General features: G+C 43.7%; 1 protein-coding gene across 14 annotated transcripts in view; it reads left to right on the forward strand.

Annotated features, from left to right (window-relative positions):
- The window catches only part of CAST (calpastatin), a 132,609-nt gene that overhangs the window by 48,427 nt on the left and 65,706 nt on the right, over positions 1-18,476 (forward strand). For 2 of the 14 annotated variants that reach the window (XM_005209752.3, XM_005209753.3), the window contains exon 1: positions 341-465. The gene's annotated coding sequence lies outside the window, so the exon portion shown is untranslated. 14 annotated transcript variants of the gene reach the window in all.

Below are 18,476 nucleotides of genomic sequence, written 5' to 3' on the forward strand. Positions count from 1 at the left end.
TATAATGTACAGTAATTCAGTAGAATTTTGGTTCTGGTAAACCACTCTTTAGAAAGCAAAATCTGTTATGGGATATAAAATGTTAATTTACTCTGTAGTCTAAAAAGCGACATGTGGGGGCGTGTGTTCGCACAGAGACAGCCTTGGAGCGGTAGACCTCTGCCATCAGCGGGTGACCTGCCTCGCGTTGTTTTGTTAGCCAGCCCGGGGGATGCCAGCCCCGCAGTCAGAGCGGGCATCGCCCCCTCCGCGAACCGCGCGGGGCTCCGGGGGCGGTGCTGCCCGGGGCGGGCAGAGGCGGGCGGGGAGCGGCCTGCGTCGCGCGTCCCGGGACCGCCCCGCCGCGTCCCTCTCCTGGAGCTCGGCTGCGGCTGCAAACTGAAACCGCGGGGCCGAGCGCAATCGGGAATGCAAACGTTCCGCAAGCCGGGCTGAAGTCTCCGGGGCCCCGAAGCCGGACGCAGAGTGAGTACTGATTTCGGCCGCTTGTCCCCGAGGCTGCGGCGGCTTCCCGGGCCGGCGGGCTCCCAGGGCCTTGGACGTGCTCCCCGACCAGTCCCTTGACCTTTAAGATCCATCTCCTTCCAGTGGGTTCTAAGCTCCCCTGTGTTACTTGCCGACCCCTCCTCCCTGTCGGTGCCGCAGTGGCTGGCTGCTGGACTGGGAATGAATCTGGTGATCGTACACGGTAGGGTTCCAAAACCAGGGATTTGTGTGACCTGGAAAAAATGCTGAAAGACAAAAAAGAAAGAGCAGCAACTCTGTGGATTCGGTTTGGCCCTGTGATCTTTAGGATTAGACCCCGTCTTCTCCCCGCGCCCTGCCCCCTCCGCCGTGGTGACCTCCGTTTTAGAGAATGACTTCACTTTGTGTAACCTCTCCGGGAGTTGGTGATGGACAGGGAGGCCTGGCGTGCTGCGATTCATGGGGTCGCAAAGAGTCGGACACGACTGAGCGACTGAAATGAACTGAACTGAACCTCTGAGTGTACCTGATAACATGCTGGGTGTGGCGTGGCCGATGTTGTGACTTGTTTTGGTTCTGTTTCCTTGAACACAACCTGAGGCTGTGGTCGGATGACATCACAAAGAGCGGTGCTTTGTATCTGTCTTTCAAGAATGCAAAGTGTTTTCGTGGAGATTTGACAGTCTCTTCTGCGCTGTTGGTGTGGTCCCGTGCTTCAGTTATAAACGCGTACCGGGCTGGTTCTTTATTCCCATTTTACAGCTTGAGAAAAGGAGGCTGAGAGTTTAAGAAGCGTCCTCCAAGGGTGGGACCTTGGGACCTCTGACTAGTCCCCTGGGAAATCCACCTGTACGTACAACAGAGGAATGGGACTGCCTAATCGGCAGTTCTGGAAATTTCCTGTTATATGAGATGTTTTCTAGAGGGAAAACCTCTGCATTGCAGGGAGGGTCAGTAAGGAGTGGCACCTGCTGTTTAAAGCTGGCAAGTTTATTTTCTAATGAAGAGTGCCCCTTCCTGACATGTTGTTTGTGGAAATTGAATTTAACTTTTACATGCTGATATTCAGTATCTAAAGGATATTTATTGCTGGGAATGCGGTGGGGAGGAGATTGCTGCCTGTGTAAGATTAAAACAGAAGAGTGACATTTAGCAAAATCATGCTAGACTAGCCAAGGCTACATCTGCCGACTTGGAGAAGGGGTAGCTGGCCAGTAGCAGTGAGGGTAGAGCGGGAATCCTGGTACAGGCAGCAAGAACTCTTGATGACTTTTTTTTTTTTAAGTGAACTTTGCAGACTGCCTGACATGTTTACGAAGCAGTGCCTTCAAGTATAAACATTGTCTGTTTCAGTTCTCATGCTTTGAGAGAAGATTCTCAGTGCGGAGAGGAGTTTATTAGTGGTCAGTTAGGTTTCTTGATTGTCCATGAACTGGTTGAGTATAATTCTTCTCTCACCAATGAAGATTTAAAAGAGAGCAAGTAAACTGATCATTTGAAAAAGATTTAGGAAAACATGGGAAGTTAATTTGAATTCAGTTCATAAAGTCAGCCAAATATTTGTGTTCCTATTCATTGTTTATAATAACAACTATCTGTAAGGCATCACTACTTCTTAGCTGGAAATATTTACTTTTCCCACAATATGAACCACTTAATCATTCAGTCCTATTTAAATAAAAAGCCCACAACCTATGTTCTCTTGTGTACGTAGATATCTTTGTCTCTTCTCTTTACCTCACAGTGCCCTCATTTTGGAGACCATTTGAATCTGGGATATGTGGTTTAGCATCAGTGTGTCTGGCCTCATAAGAAGGAGCTATTTTATCCTGTAGTTTTTTATATATTGAATTAATAATCTGTATACTGGGAAAGTACAATGGGTCTTCACAAACAGTTGTGTTTTTTTTTTTTTTCTCTCTGTGAATAGCTTTTAACTAAAAAATGTCAGTTACCCAGTGTTTCTCAACAGAGTACTAATGGCATTTGGGTTGACAGTTCTTAATTGGGCGGGGCTCTCTTGTTCCCACTAAATGCCAGAGCATGACAAAAATGCTATCATGCACACATTTTAAAATACCCCTTCATTGGGTGCTGCCCCCCACCCCCCACCATGGTTAAGATCAGTCGATACACTATTTTGATGGAAAGCCATAAATATAATTACTCAGTCCCATTGTTTACAATCTTTAAGGGTCCTTTACAGCATCTCTTAAGACAGGTTGACTTCTGAGCAAGTCCATACATATATTTGAACCTTGGAGATTTGGGTGGAGGCTATGTGTAATCCTGTTGCTGAAGTGACATTGTTAGCCTTGTGCCCTCCTGTTTACATTAGGCAATAATAATAAATTATTAGCAAGTGACTTTAATAGGTTTCAGAAAAAGAACAGATCAACACAATGTGTATTAGATCAGCGTATTGGCTAAGTGGTTAAGATTCCGCCTGCCAAGCAGAAGACGTGGGTTCTATCTCGGGGTTGGAAAGATCCCCTGGAGAAGGAAATGGCAACCCACTCCAGTGTTCTTGCCTGGAGAATCCCATGGATGGAGGAGCCTGGCGGGCTACAGTCCATGGAGTCACAAAAGAGTTGGACACGACTTAGTGACTAAACAGCAAAAAAAAAAAAAAAAAATCAGCATTAATAGTTATAACTACACTTACTGACAATTACTGTGTTCTAGTCTAGTCAAGGCTATGGTTTTTCCTGTGGTCATGTATGGATGTGAGAGTTGGACTGTGAAGAAGGCTGAGTGCCGAAGAATTGATGCTTTTGAACTGTGGTGTTGGAGAAGATTCTTGAGAGTCCCTTGGACTGCAAGGAGATCCAACCAGTCCATTCTGAAGGAGATCAGTCCCTGGGATTTCTTTGGAAGGAATGATGCTAAAGCTGAAACTCCAGTACTTTGGCCACCTCATGTGAAGAGTTGACTCAAATAAGGAAAAGGCCCTGATGCTGGGAGGGATTGGGGGCAGGAGGAGAAGGGGACGACAGAGGATGAGATGGCTGGATGGCATCACTGACTCAATGGACATGAGTCTGAGTGAACTCCGGGAGTTGGTGATGGACAGGGAGGCCTGGCGTGCTGTGATTCATGGGGTCGCAAAGAGTCGGACACGACTGAGTGACTGAACTGAACTGAACTGAGGCATATGTCGAGCACTTTACATGATCTGATGATGAGAAAGGGAGGAGGCAGATACCCTTATCATGCCCACTTTCCAGATTAAGAGGGTAAGAGCCTGATCTTTTAACCATTGCCCTGTGTTGTTTCTCAGGACGTGTTTAACAGCTGTCCATAAAATAGTTCCTAAAAAATGAGTTGCAGTGGGTGAAGTTAATGCACACTGAAGTCTCATTTGACTATATCGTCTCATTTGGCTATGGTTACTTTTCTTAGAATACCAGCTTTTTATTCTACTGTGAGCCCTTTCAATACAAGATCCACATCTTTGGACCCACTGCATGTTCCGTGGTGCCTTCCGCATAGTAACTGCTCAATAAATGTTTGTTGAATTGAAAAAGAAGATTTTTTTTTTCTTTCAATTTGAACAGAGCCCTAAGATACTGTTGCACTAGTGTAGAGATTTACCCTAGGTAGGCAGAAAAGTAAAACAATATTCGTTTTTGTTCTCTAAGCTTTATGAGCATTTACAGCTTAACATCTGTTTGTCCATTAGCTAAAGATTAGGTAATCAAAAAAGATCCATAATGAACTCTTTGTTTAACTTCTACAATGTCCGGTCATGGTGCAGAGGATACAGACGTGAAGTATGGCCCATATAGCAAATATAAAAACACAATGTAAAAAGTGCTAAAAAGCATTGCTGTCAAGGTGCTGTGAAGCAGTGCAAGTTTGAGGGAAGGGGGATGAGGTTAAGATGGGCCTGTTTTTCTGGGAATAAACATTAGTAAAATGAGTCCCTTAAAGGAGATCTGTAACCAGTCAGTTCAAGGCCGGACTCTCCAGAGATCTGAATACATCCAACTTCCCAAGCATTGGCTTGCCTCGTTCATTATTTTCTCAATCCATCTTTCCAGACTTACCGCTGACTCCCAGTGGAGTTACTCTGATCCCCCGCTGCACACTTTTCCGTATGCTGTTATGTGGGGCTGAGAGTTTGGATTCATTTTAGGGCTCTCTCGTGAGATGTTCTTGACAACGGTCCCCTGCAGACAGGATTCCCATCAGATGGCAATGACAACCTGAGGTTTCCATTTGCCCTGCACAGTGCACAGATTAACTGGAGACTCCATAGCTGCCTGAGTCTGTGCTGTCTGTCTGCCAAACCAGCTTTGAGGGTGACAGATCGTCCTGTTCATCTTCCTGTTGCTTCACAACCCAAGCTGAGATGCAGGGAGGCCAGACAAGCTCACCAACAGGATAACGTGCCCCTGCATTCCAGACACTTACCTCTAAGGGCACATTGTCTCCATTTTGTTTCTGATTGAATATTTCATGTTTCCCAGCTGCCACGTGGTGGATACATATCCTTAGCAAAACAAGGAAGAAGCTCAGATGCTCATCTGCTCACCCTTTATCATTTTTGTTGATTCCTTTGCTAGCAGTAATTGGCACATCTTAGTTACAAAGGTGCCTCTTGGTCTCTTTTGTTGATAGTGTTTGTTTATTTTCCCTTAGATGCTTTTGCAACACTTACAAAACCCTAACAATCAGTTTTATTTGGGAGGATTTCTTATATATTGGAAAGAAGATTTGGGTCTGCTTTTACTGATTAGTCAAGTTAGCTTTGGTAAACTAACTTTACATATTGCCAAAACATAATTATCCTCAGTCCTCTAGGTCCCATGGTACATACTGATCATAATGGCTAAGATGTGTGTGAGTGGTGATAATTCCGTGGCTCGTCATCATCCGAGTTCTGGAACGTAAGGAGTTTCCCAGGGAGTCCTGCAAATGGACTAGTTATACTAAGCAATGGGGAAGTTGACTGTAACTGAAGCAGGGCTTCCTTAATTGCACAGGGCTGTGTTTTAGCAGCAGGGTCTCTTCAGAGGAGAGAAGTTCTTGTTTCTTAAATAGAGAAGGCAGTGTAGTGGGATAATCCCAGGCTAATCCATGGGCCTGGGACTCTCCTGACCTGTGTCCTGGGGTTGTACTTCCTCCTCCCTCCTTGGAATGCTCTAATGCAGTGTTTCATGATATGAAGTCTGGAAAGCATCTGTGTGAAATTCACCTGAGATCCTTAATTAAAAATGGAGAGTGTCCAGGTCGCACCTCAGACCTACCCAGTCAGCATCGCTGGAATCTATGGCCCAGTAAGCTTTCAAGGTAAATCCTTAAACCTGTAAAAGTGGAATGAGCGCTGCTTTAAGAAGGGAGTTGGCTCACCAGAGTCGGTCTGTGAGCAGCGGTGCAGTGCAATCTTGCTGAGAGTTGTGGCTCTTCTACTGACAGGAGCTGAGACTTCTGAGCCATCCTGAGTGGCCTCCCTGAACTGACCTGATTGATGTTCGTGGCCCTCTGTTGGAGCCTAAGAAAGGGCCTGAACCACTCCTCTGTCACTCAAAGCTGGTATAAGAATGCACCTGGGCGAGTAAACAGGCATACTCTTTGGACTCTGTCATGGATTGAGCTCCTTAGTATAAATACCTCGATGAGATCTTGATCCCTCCAGAGTTGTCCAGAATAGAGTTGCTGGGGCAGAAAGTTGCTCCTACAGAGAAACCAGAGACTCAGTCTCCTGCATATTGTTTCTTCATTAGCTGTACTAATGAAGGGTGGCCAGAGTAGCAGAGGGGAAATTATTTGTATGGTTTTCAGCCGTATAAGTCTTTTCTGTTTCCTTCTTATCGTGGGATAGGAAAATTCTGTTTATATCTAACAAAGCAAATAAAATTGTCTAATATAATGCCATTACCATGACTTGTCATTATCAGAGTCCTGGGATATATGCTTTTGGACATGCTTCTTTTCATAATATTTTGTTTACAAAGATGCATGAGGTTCAGAGGGCTTGGTCTATAGTGGGGAACTGAAACTTGTGGCCAGAATTTTTATCTTCCAGAATTCTCAACTTCTCTTTTATACTTGCCATCTCTTGATTTATCTCTTTAATTAATGTTTCAATGTTAAATTTTATATTTATGTGTCTAGAACAGAAAGGGGCTCTTGAATCAGAATTCAGATTAATTTTATTAAGCCTGCGCAATGGTTTTAAAATTTTTGAAAGCCTTTAGATAATAATTGCACATTCTATTTTGTCGTGAAGCCTCCTACCCCCTCTTCATTCTGGCCTGATACACTCATTCACATCCCCCGAAGTATATTTTCATTTGAGTGTTAGAATCCTGATCTACAGAGATAGACAAATATTATGTTTCTGAAATGTTTTCAGAAAAAAAATTTACTTTTTTCTTAAATAAATCCTGTATACTAGATGTGTGGATATGTGTAGCATTAAGAGTTCCTCTAGTGGGCCAGAATATCTGCCTATAAGATGACAGTGCTATTGAGCTTGGCGAAACCTATATTCTACATTTTTCTAGTGTAAGAAAGATGTACACTACAGGCATAATCCCAATTATCAATTGTCCTCAGAGTTTGTGGTCATGAGACTGGAGAAGACAGATATTCTTGGAGTATTGCAGGACTGTTTTTTTAGGGAGCATCTATGCTGTTTAGTAACTCAGACTCGCCATGTCAGCACCACAAATCTTCATTTCAAAACCAGCTGGAAAGTACTTTTGAAAAGTAATTTTGTGAATCTGACCCATTATCTAATGAATTCTGGTACCTTTCTCTTGACCAAATGAAAGCAGGAAGAGACTTAAGTTTGTTACCGGAAGAAAAGTGCCCATGGATAACGATAGATGGTTTTAATAGAAAATACAGGCCATTCCACCAACCCCCTATAAAGCCATCTCCTTTAAAACTACCTAAAGCAGTCATTCTCAATGTCAAAGAGTTTCAGAATCCCCTGGGGTGCTTACAGCGTTTTAGGCTGTAACCCTTCCTCTGTCTTCCTCCTGCCTTAGGCTTTTGGACAAACTCCTTTGTAAGTTTCTAAGTGTCCATTCCTGCCCTGCCCCTCCCCACACAGTGCCCATCAGTGGTTCTGCTTCTGGGCCAAAGAGCGCTGAAAAGTGAATTCTCTCAGTCGTGTCTGACGTTTTGCAACCCCATGGACTCCCTGGAGCCCATCAGGCTCCTCTGTCCATGAACTTCTCCAGACAAGAATCCTGGAGTGAGTAGCCATTCTGTTCTCCAGAGTATCTTCTGACCCAAGGATCGAACTCAGGTCTCCTGCATTGCAGGCAGATTCTTTACCACCTGAGCCACCAGGGAAGCCCCAAAACCACTGAACTAGGTGTTAATCGTCTGTGACCACCAATTCTGAGACCCTCCCTGAAGCAGAGAAGTATAACCCTGGTGCCCAGAACGTCTCATTAAAAATGCCAGAGATAAAAGGCAAAAACTGTCACTCCTTGATGAACCATGTGAAGAAAATCTCTGAGTTAGCATGCCTGTCCCTCAACAAGCTGGTGAGCATGCTGGGGAGCACTTTGAGTACCAGGCAGCTCTGTGACTTCACTCACACCTCCTATGCAGAGGTCCTGTCCAAAGGGAAACTGGAAAACTGAGCAGTGCTGCCTGTTTTCTTAGCCTGTGATCGTGCTTCTCAGCCGCTCTTTGCCTGCCCTCCACAGGGCTCTATTAATTATTAGCCCATGGTAGAGAATCCGCCTGCCAGTGCAGGAGACACGGATTCAGTCCCTAGGTCAGGAAGATCCCCTGGGGAAGGAAATGGCAACCCACTCCAGTATTCTTGCCCGGGAAATCCAAAGGACAGTGGAGCCTGGTGGGCTACAGTCCATGGGGTCACAAAGAGTCAGACATGTCTCAGCAGTCAGACAAACAGCAAGGGTGTTAATGCTTGACCTGGCACAGTGCCCAATAGCTGGATATAACATTCATTGCCAGCGATCATTATGTATAATTTTAGTATAAAATAATTAAATATGTATGGATTCCTGCATATTTCACGTAGTTTCACTGATTAAAATTAGTGATCATTTTTCCCTAGCAATATTATAAAATTATATTATCTTCTATGTGATGTCCTACTGTAACTTGAGTTTTAACTCAATTGGTTCATTAGCTAATTATTGTTAGAAATTTTAGCCATAAACAGTGTACCCCCTTGTTGAATATTTAGAGATCGTAAGGGAAAGGCTCCCCTCTTTTGGCTGTTGAGTTTGAGTTCTTCCTTGGTTTCAAGAATTTTTTTCAATTATTACAGTAATGGGTGCTGAATTATTCTCAAATAGTGTTCTTGTGGTAGGATTCCTAGCCTGGCAAATTAGAACTGTCTCATTCTCTATAGTCCTCTGACAATCATATTCTTACACCTCTACTTGAGTTTCCAAAGACTGAATGTGATGAACATTGATCTGCATATTTGCAATTAAAATCTTGGCAAAATACCCCAGTTGATTTCCAGTTGAGCCAGTGATAAACCGTAACTTTTCTCTGTGTGTATACCTTCTCCACATTCTTCTACTGACCAATGAACTGAAGACTGGGTTACTTTCAAAGTGGAGAGACAACCAATAGGAAACAAACGATTACAAAGGACATTCTGATAATCTGTAGATAATTCTGGAATGCTGTGGGAGAGGGGTTAGGTCCAGCAGTATGTATGTAGTTTGGAGAAACTATCCAGGATCTAGATAAATGGAAAATAAATGAAAAGAAGAAAACCCAACTGTTTATTAATTTGTTAAACAACTACTGTGCTAAGTGATTTATGGATTTCATTTAATCCTCTTAAGAGTTGCATATTTTGCAACTAGGTAAATGGGTATTAGGACAGGTTTTAAAATGAGAAGACTAAGGCTTAGATTAAATAATTTACCCTGGGTCACATAGATAGCAAGGTTCTATTTGATTCCAATGCCTTTTTCAGTAGACCAGTCTTCTAAAATCCTAGACTCAGTAGTTTATATTCAGGCAGTTTAAATAACTGAGAGAGGAATTTGTATCTAAATTCAGAAAACCACTAGAAACTGATATTATGGCCTCAATATTATGCTCAACATCTTAATGCTGTGGAAATTCTGATTGATTAAATTTCCTGCTTCTGTGAAAGAGTATATTGTACACTGATTGGAATTAGCAAAGAAGAGTTTTGTTGACAGAGTTTCTTCAGGTGTCTTAATGGGCAGTAAAGAAGGAATAAATTGCACATCCGAATATAGGGAAATTTAAGGGAAAAAAACAGGTAAAATTCATAGTGAAAAACATCCTTCTGGTGTCGGAATGCAGAACTTTTGTTAAACTTAAGGATAAGCAGCACTGTTCATATTTTTACAAATTTTTTACATATTTAAAATGAAACCTATTTAAAAATCAATTCTCCTATTCTATCGAATTTTGTTTTTAATTTTAGGGGAAAGTGGGATGAAATGTGGAAGGTATTGATAATTCCCACTGTACACATGAGGAAACTGAGGCACAAAGCAGTTAGGGAATTTGCGCAAGGTCATACAGCTGGTAGCAGAGCTGGAATTCAAACTCAAGTGGTCAGGCTCCACAGCTGCTCTCCTGAGTAAATAACTTACCTCTTTAATATTTTCAAAGATGAAGCTTGCTGTTAGTGTACATTCGTGAATTTGTTTTTCTTACGTGCTTTCTAGAACAATGCTTTATTTCACCCTGCATTTTCATTTTCATTATTTGGAAATCAGCTTGGAGAAGGGAACTTTGTACTAATTCCTGTCAGTTAAGTCTTCTTCTTAAGAACATGCTTCATGGAGAAGCCAGCTACAAGAATGGCCATGTGACAGACTCATCTCTCAGGCACCGTGCAACTGGCTCCATCTCTGTGTTTCCTTATAGGTACCTTCTCAGTTTCGGTAAGAGGCACTTTGAGCCTATCATCCCTGTGGAGATTGAGATGGGCCGTTGGTTTTATTACACAGCAGTCCATAAAAAGTTCATAAAAGTCCATAAAAAGTTTGTTAGGTTTGTGCCTAAGGAATGAATTTGAAAGCACTATGAAAACCAAGCTGAAAGGCTTTCAGGCAACTGTTCACCAGAGCTCAGAATTTTTTATTCTTGTACAATAATCATATCACCAGTAGCCATATATGCTTCAGATGAGTTCATAATCTTTTAGGATAAATAAGTGATGCATTTCAACCCAAACAAAATTTTGTCATGTAAAATAATATTGCCCTTTCTCTGTAGGATAAACAATATGAGACTTCTCAAAGCAGTGGTCACCTCTGAAGTGCTTCACCATTCTGAGACTGGGGAGAACTTTTGAAAGTGAATGTCACTCAGTCATGTCTGACTCTTTGTGACCCCATGGCCTGAATCTCCAGGCCAGAATACTGGAATGGAGAGCCTTTCCCTTCTCCAGGGGATCTTCCCAACCCAGGGATCGAACCCAGGTCTCCCGAACTACAGGCGGATTCTTTATGAACTGAGCTAGGAGGGAAGCCCAGGCAATTGATGTTTGTAAAATGATACAAAGTACTTTTGTTTACTAACTTCTGATGTGCCAGGCCTTATGAACACACCCTCATTAATCGCTCACTACCATCTTATGAGGTAGACGTCACCTTTATACCATTTAACAAATAAAAAAAGCGCAATCTTGGAAAGCTTAGTACTTCCCTGTGGCTAAGATGGTGAAGAATCTGCCTGCAACACAGGAGACCTGGGTTCGATCCCTGGGTGGGGAAGATCCTCTGGAGAAGGGACTGGCAACCCACTCCCTGGAGTGGAGAATCCCATGGAGAGAGGACCCTGGCAGACTACAGTCACAAAGAGTCAGACACAAAACTTTAAGCAACTTGCCTGAAGTTACACAGATAGTGTGATTCCCCAGGTCTATGGGACTCCAGAAGCTAAACTCCTATGTTTCCCCTTTGAACATCTATCACTGGTTACATTATTTAATAAGCTTTACATATTTATAGCATATCATATTAGAGTTGCAGAACTCCAGAGTTCTCAAGCCTGACAGTTTACAGATGAGGAAACTGTGTTCTAGAGAGGTTAAGACTTAAGTTCAAAGAACTTATCATGGGCTGTCTTCCTCATTGTTCATTATGTCACTTCTAATGTGCTTAAATTGCATGACTCACAAGCTTAAGAATGTCCTAGCCAAGCAAACCTTTTCTAGGGGAGGGACCACAGGAGGAAAGCAGGCTGTCTTTTCCAGGTCTAACTTCTCTGGCTTGTTTGGGGCAGCCAAAGTCAGACAGAGTTGGAATTATTCATGCATCAAGTAAAGTAACCAGGCTCCCAAAGGCATGAACACAACTTGAAAAAAAAGCTGCATTTCTCCTCTTTGATGACGAATCCAGGCCGCGTGGCTTGCTCTCTTCCTTGCCTACAAAATAATCAGCCCCGGTGGGGGAGGGAAGGGGAACACTGGAAAAGCGGGGCTCACAAAGCAATGAAAATGAAGCAATTGTCTTAGGGTACATAACTTCCACCTTTTGTGGCTTTTTCCCTAAGCGTTTGGGGTGCTCCTGTGTCACAGCTCATAATCAGGCACTCACAGGGTGTGGCCAAATGTTCTAAGGTCTCTCGGGCTTGGATTTCGATCACAGATCAGCTGTGGCTACTGTCCCAGTTGCCAGGCAACGTGTGGATGTTTATTTTGAGGTCTGCCCACAGGGTTGCATCAGAGGCCAAAGATGCATGTGCTCTCCACTTCCCAGAGCAAGTAGAGCTCAGGCTTTCTATTTTTATCTTAAGGCTGTGCAGTCCCTTTTAATGTATTTCATGAGTGTATAGCATCCTCAGCCTGGATAGAACCACTTTCTGTTTCCTCCAGGCAGTGTTCAGGTCGCCTCATTTGGCCATGTTCTACTTTATCCAGCCGGTCAGACTCCGGACTGATGATCTCTGGTACTTCCCCGCCTCTGAGTCTTGCTCAAGCTGTTTTGCTCATCTGGAATGACTACCCTGTCCCTGGCTCCATCTCTTTGTTTTGTAAAACAAATATTTCGTTTTACTTTTTGAAAGTAGGGGAGTCAACTTGTTATAGCGTAAAGCTTGTGGACCTTATTGTCAGTGTCTGTATTCAGATCCGAGCTCTACAGCTTCTCAACTGTGAGATCTTAGGTAAGTTACCTAACTTCTCTGAGCCTCAGTATTCTCCTTTGTAAAATGCAGGTAATAATGATTGGGTCCTAGGATTTTATAAAGATACACTGAAATCAGATGCCTAAAGCACGTGCCATAGATTCTGGCTCACGGAAGGTTCTATAGTCCTTACCTACCTCCCGATCCCAACTGCCATGAATGCTAAGTAAATTGTTCCCATCTCCTCTGTGAAGTTTTCCCTAGCCATCTTCAAAGCTGCATCTCAGAAATACAGTCTCTCTCTTCTGATCTCTTATAACTTGGTGCTGTACTTAGGATCCTCTCACAGTTGACCTGGTCTCATATTGCACATGTGCGGAGGTGGAAGTTGGTGCCTAACTAGGTCTGCTGGCACCAAGCCATGTTCTCCCTGAAAGAGATGGCTCAGCTTCATTCATAAATGACCCATTTCATGGGAATCATATTTTTTGTCAGGATTAAATATCATACTTTTTTAGGTAACTGAACTGTGGTTCTCTTGAGAAGCATCATTATTATGGTAAATAATTAAAAGCATTGTGAGACAGGATGGTATGTCATGGTGTGATTGCAGGGCGAACAATAGACAGTTAAACATCTGAATATTCATTTCCTAAAGTGAATAGTCCATCCCCATAAACCTGTTCTCACTGGGTCCGTGAGCGGTGTCTGTGAAGAACAGCAGTGCTTTCTTTAGAAAGCCCCTCATGGGCCATCTATTGTTTGTTCCGGGTGTCTCACAGGAAGCAGCTAAGGGTTTTGTTGTGTGCCTCTGAGTACTTTTTTGAAGTTTTACAACCACCGGGTAATGCCAGTAAGGGTATAGAAGACTAGATGTTTGTTTTCCTAACTTGTTTTCTGACCTGTGCTTTAAACAAAATTTCTGGTGATTGAATAAAACTAATATAATGTTGATTTGAGCCATCACGTAATACTCATGTTTATTCATGTACAAATTCATACATTAATTTATTTAACAAATACTTACTAAGTACCTATTGTATGTGACATTCCCTGGTGGCTCAGAGGGTAAAGCGTCTGCCTGCAGTGCGGGAGACCCTGGTTTGATCCCTGGGTTGGGAAGATCCCCTGGAGAAGGCAATGGCACCCCACTCCAGTACTGTTGCCTGGAAAATCCCATGGATGGAGGAGCCTGGTAGGCTACAGTCCATGGGGTCGCAAAGAGTTCGACACGACTGAGCGACTTCACTGTCACTGTGTACGACATTGGGTATGTGCAGCTGCTGAGACAGGCATGGTCCCTGGCCTCACGGAGTTCAGGTTTGGGTCTCTGACAGAAACTGTAAAAAAAGAAGTTTTGAAAGAAAATCTATGATTTTTTCTTTAACTTTTTTTGAGATGAGTCATTAAAATAAGAATCTCATTATGGTTCAGAAACAACTTATACATTTCTCTCTTGTGCGTCTAGCAGACCTAGTTACTGATTTGTCAGAACTTCTTAGTTTTCTTTTTTTTAATATTTGTTTTGCGCTTTGCTCACATTGCCCTAGTATTTGGTATCAGACTCTCTCACCGTAACCCTGTGGGGCACATGGTATTCCCATGTGGGAAACTAGATGCTCTTCGGGTTTAATTGACTTGCTCATGGACTCCTGGCCATAAGAAGCAATCAGATTGAACCTTTCTTCTGATTTATTAATTATTTTCTTGATTTTAGTTTTCTTTTTTTGAAAAAGCAAGGTATTAGAACCATACTTCATTCTTTGTTTAAATGAAACTGATAATTAGCAAATGGAAACAAAGATTGAAATCAACAGTGGATTTTGAGCTCCTCTCTGCTACTAAAAACTGTGATAGGCACCCTGGGGAGTGGAAGTGATCTGTCTCTTGGTAAGTTTACAGCTTTGTTGATAAGACATGACTGAGACATAGAAGAGACTCAGTAACCCTCAACAGCATATAGGATTAAGTATTCAAGTAAGAAGTACAAACATATAAGGGAGTTGAGAAGATAGGATGAGCTGAAGCAGATACAGGTGTTGCATTTTGAGCTAAGTCTTCAAGGGTAGGAGGAATCTGAGCAGAGAAAGGCTTCCTTGCCATGGGGATGGCAAGATGCAAGGCTCAATGGTAGATGGGAGCGTGGTGTTGATGCTAACACTGACTAGCCTTTGTCCAGCATTTGCCACTTCCCATGCATTGTTATTCGGAGAAGGCAATGGCAACCCACTCCAGTACTCTTGCCTGGAAAATCTCAGGGACAGAGGAGCCTAGTGGGCTGCCGTCTATGGGGTTGCACAGACACGACTATGGACATGACTTGCCGTCTATGGACACAACTGAAGCGACTTAGCAGCAGCAGCAGCATGCATTGTTATAATGGGTTCGTGTACATTAGCTAAGTCTTAAAACAATGCTGGAAGGGAAGAATTGTTACTCTTCTCATTTTACAGATGAGGACACTGAGGCACAGAGAGGTTAAGGAACCTGCTTGAACTTGCACATGAATTCAGTGTTGGCTGAAATTCTACCGGTCTTGAGTCCAGAGTCCGCTCTCGCTCTCTTAGCCAGTGAGTGATGCTGTCTGATGAAGTTCTCCTAAAACAGGAAGGACAGCATCCTGGGGTGGGGGAGAGTGATGGGGAGATATGGTATGGGACATAGCAAGAGGTGCAATGGAATCAACAGATGAGGTTGAATACGAAGACTCTAAAGTCCAGGTGGAAGATATTGGACCTCATCTAGGATGGTGGGAAACCCCCAAGAGTGTAGTGTTTCATCAGAGTGGGAAGCTGGTATGCATTTATTTCAGATAAATCAGGCAGTAATAGAAAGACTGGGAGCTGGAGGTTGGGGTGGGGTTGGGGGTGGGAGAGAACAAGGCATGAAAGCTATAGAAAGGACTCGATATAATCCAGGTGTGGGAGCTGCCTGATGAGACCAGGAGTGTGAGCAGAAAACCAAAGCAGAAGGATGGGATGGTGCTGAGCACTGGAGGCAGCCCTGTGCCGACTCCAGCTGATTCAGAAGAGGCGAGTTTCCCCCATTATATCATTGGGCGACTCCAGAGGCAGGTAGTATTACTTTCCTTTTGCAGATTAGGGTGACGGCTTCTGGGAGAATAATTAAGTGCTGGAGCAGGCATTTGAACCTGCCTCTCTCTCGATTTCCTCCCTTTAAGGTAAAAATAATGTTTGGTAATAAAGCAAGGCTGCTGTTAAAATGTCAAGAACTGTTCACAGAGGAAACGATAAAGTCATGGGGATTCCTACATCTCCAAGGACGCAGGAATATGAGAGAGGAGGCAGAGGGTTGGTGACTACATACTAAAGAATGCAGAGCAGAATGGAGCCAAGTGGAAGAGGCTTCCAGATGGAAACAGGTTGGAGGGCTGGGCATTGGCCCTGTAGCTCTCCAGGTCACAGTAACCCTGGGGGAAGAGGATGGTCAGTGATTCAGAGTGAAACTGCGGATGGACTGTCAGGTGGGGAAGGCTGGCGTGGACTTGGGCCAGCGATCTTCATCACCTCCCCAAACAAAGGCAGCTGGGGTGGGAAGGGTGACTGGACATGCTGCCAGCGAGGGGTGGGGAGAGGAAGCCAGGTCTAGGGTGAGGCGCGGCCTTTGACTCATCTGCTGGCATCCTCTGGGTGTACTCTCTGAACTGAGCTGGGGGCAGGGAGGGCGATCACGGGGAGGCGGAGAGAGTGGAGGGGAGAGACTGAGGATCCCCGTGAACCCTCTGACAGTGTCTGGAAAGAAGGTGATAGGAGCCCACCCAAGTGAAAAGACTGTGCCATGGGAGATGGAGAAGTAGAGGGCCAAGGGATTGACATTTTCATCAGCCGCACTTCATGGCAGAGGAGTGGGTGAGTCAGCCATCTAGGACACCGCCCCTTCTGAAGAAGCCCTTGCTCTCTCAGCTGGGACCCATGAGGCCACTCACACCTAGCATCGCAGGATGGTGGGCTTGATCCCCCATCTTGCTTCTCTTCTCCTGCAGCCTCACGAGGCACCCTACAGAATCTAGGGAAAGCCTTTGACAGAGACCTGCCTTGAGTAAGAGTAGGGTCAGTAGACGAATATACCCAGCGCTGATCTTTTAAACGGACCCCAAGGTGGTGGAGGAGACACCTTGAGATGCAATTATGTCATTATCTGTCTATATAAGGAACTATGTACAAACAAAGCTAGTGGAGCTGATGGGATTCCAGCTGAGCTATTTAAAATCCAAAAAGATGATGCTGTTAAAGTGTTGCACTCGATATGTTAGCAAATTTGGAAAACCCAGCAGTGGCCACAGGATTGGGAAAGGTCAGTTTTCATTTCAATCTCAAGGAAAGGCAATGCCAAACAATGTTCAAACTACTGTAATTGGGCTCATTTCGCACACTAGTAAGGTAATGCTCAAAATCATTCAAGTTAGGCTTCAGCAGAATGTGAACAGAGAAACTCCAAATGTACAAGCTGAGTTTAGAAAAGGCAGAGGAACCAGCATTTATTGGATCATGGAGAAGGAAGGGGGTTCCAGAAAATTATCTACTCTAGTTCAATGACTATGCTAAAGGCTTTGACTGTGTAGATCACAACAAACTGTGGGAAACTGTGGAAAACTGTGGAAGAGATGGGAGTACCAGACCTCCTTTCCTCTCTCCTGAAAAACCTCTAAGTGGGTCAAGAAGCAACAATTAGAACTGGACATGGAACAACTGACTGGTTCAAAATTGGAAAAACAATATGTCAAGGCTGTATGTAGATTGTCGCCCTTCTCATTTAACATATGCAGAGTACATTATGTGAAATGCCAGGCTGAATGAATCGCAAGCTGGAATCAAGATTGCCAGAAGTATCTTTTTTGTTTGTTTGTTTGTTTTAATTTTATTTTATTTAACTTTACAATATTGTATTGGTGTTGCCATATATCAAAATGAATCTGCCATGGGTATCAACCTCAGATATGCAGATGATACCACCCTTATGGTAGAAAGTAAAGAGGAACTAAAGAGCCTCTTGATAAAGATGAAAGAGGAGAGTGAAAAAGTTGGCTTGAACCTGAACATTCAAAAAACTAAGATCATGGCATCTGGTCCCATCACTTCATGGCAAATAGAAGGGGAAAAAGTGGAAACAGTGACAGATTCTATTCTTGGGCTCCAAAATCATTGTGGATGGTGACTGCAGCCATGAAATTAGAAGATGCTCCTTGGGAGAAAAACTATGACGAATGATTTTGCCAACAAAAGTCCACATAGTCAAAGCTATGGTTTTTCAAGAAGTCATGTACGAATGTGCGAGTTGGACCAGAGAGAAGGCTGAGCATCAAAGAATTGGTGCTGAGCTCTCGAATTGTGGTGCTGGAGAGGACTCTTGAGAGTCCCTTGGACTGCAGGGAGATCAAACCAGTCAATTCCAAAAGAAATCAATCCTAAATAGTCATTGGAAAGACTGATACTGAAGCTCCAATACTTTGGCCAGTTGGTGCAAACAGTCGATTCATTGGAAAAGACCCTGATGCTGGGAAAGATTGAGGGCAGGAGGGGAAGGGGATGATAGAGGATAAGATGGTTGGATGGCATCACTGACTCAGTGGACATGAGTTTGAGCAAGCTCCAGGAGATAATGAAAGACAGGGAAGCCTGACATGCTACAGTCCATGGGGTCACAAAGATTCAGACACAACTTAGCTACTCAACAACAGCAGCAGTAAGGTACTTTGAGAAAGCAAGTGGGGATTAAAGAAGATGTATGGATGCCCACTTTGGATTGCAGTGGTTTGCAATGTCAGGGCTGATGCTAGTGAGATGTACTTGAAAGAAAGGCATTTAGGATTTGGATATTTGAGGAAGAGAAGCATCCCAACCAGTTGCACTTTTGTGGAAAAAAAAAAAAATGTAAAGGGAGAGATGAGTGAGGTGTGCTCTGAGAAAGGGAGGGGCTGGCTG

Source organism: Bos taurus, chromosome 7 (genome assembly GCF_002263795.3).
Source record: "Bos taurus isolate L1 Dominette 01449 registration number 42190680 breed Hereford chromosome 7, ARS-UCD2.0, whole genome shotgun sequence".
Lineage (NCBI taxonomy): Eukaryota > Metazoa > Chordata > Mammalia > Artiodactyla > Bovidae > Bos > Bos taurus.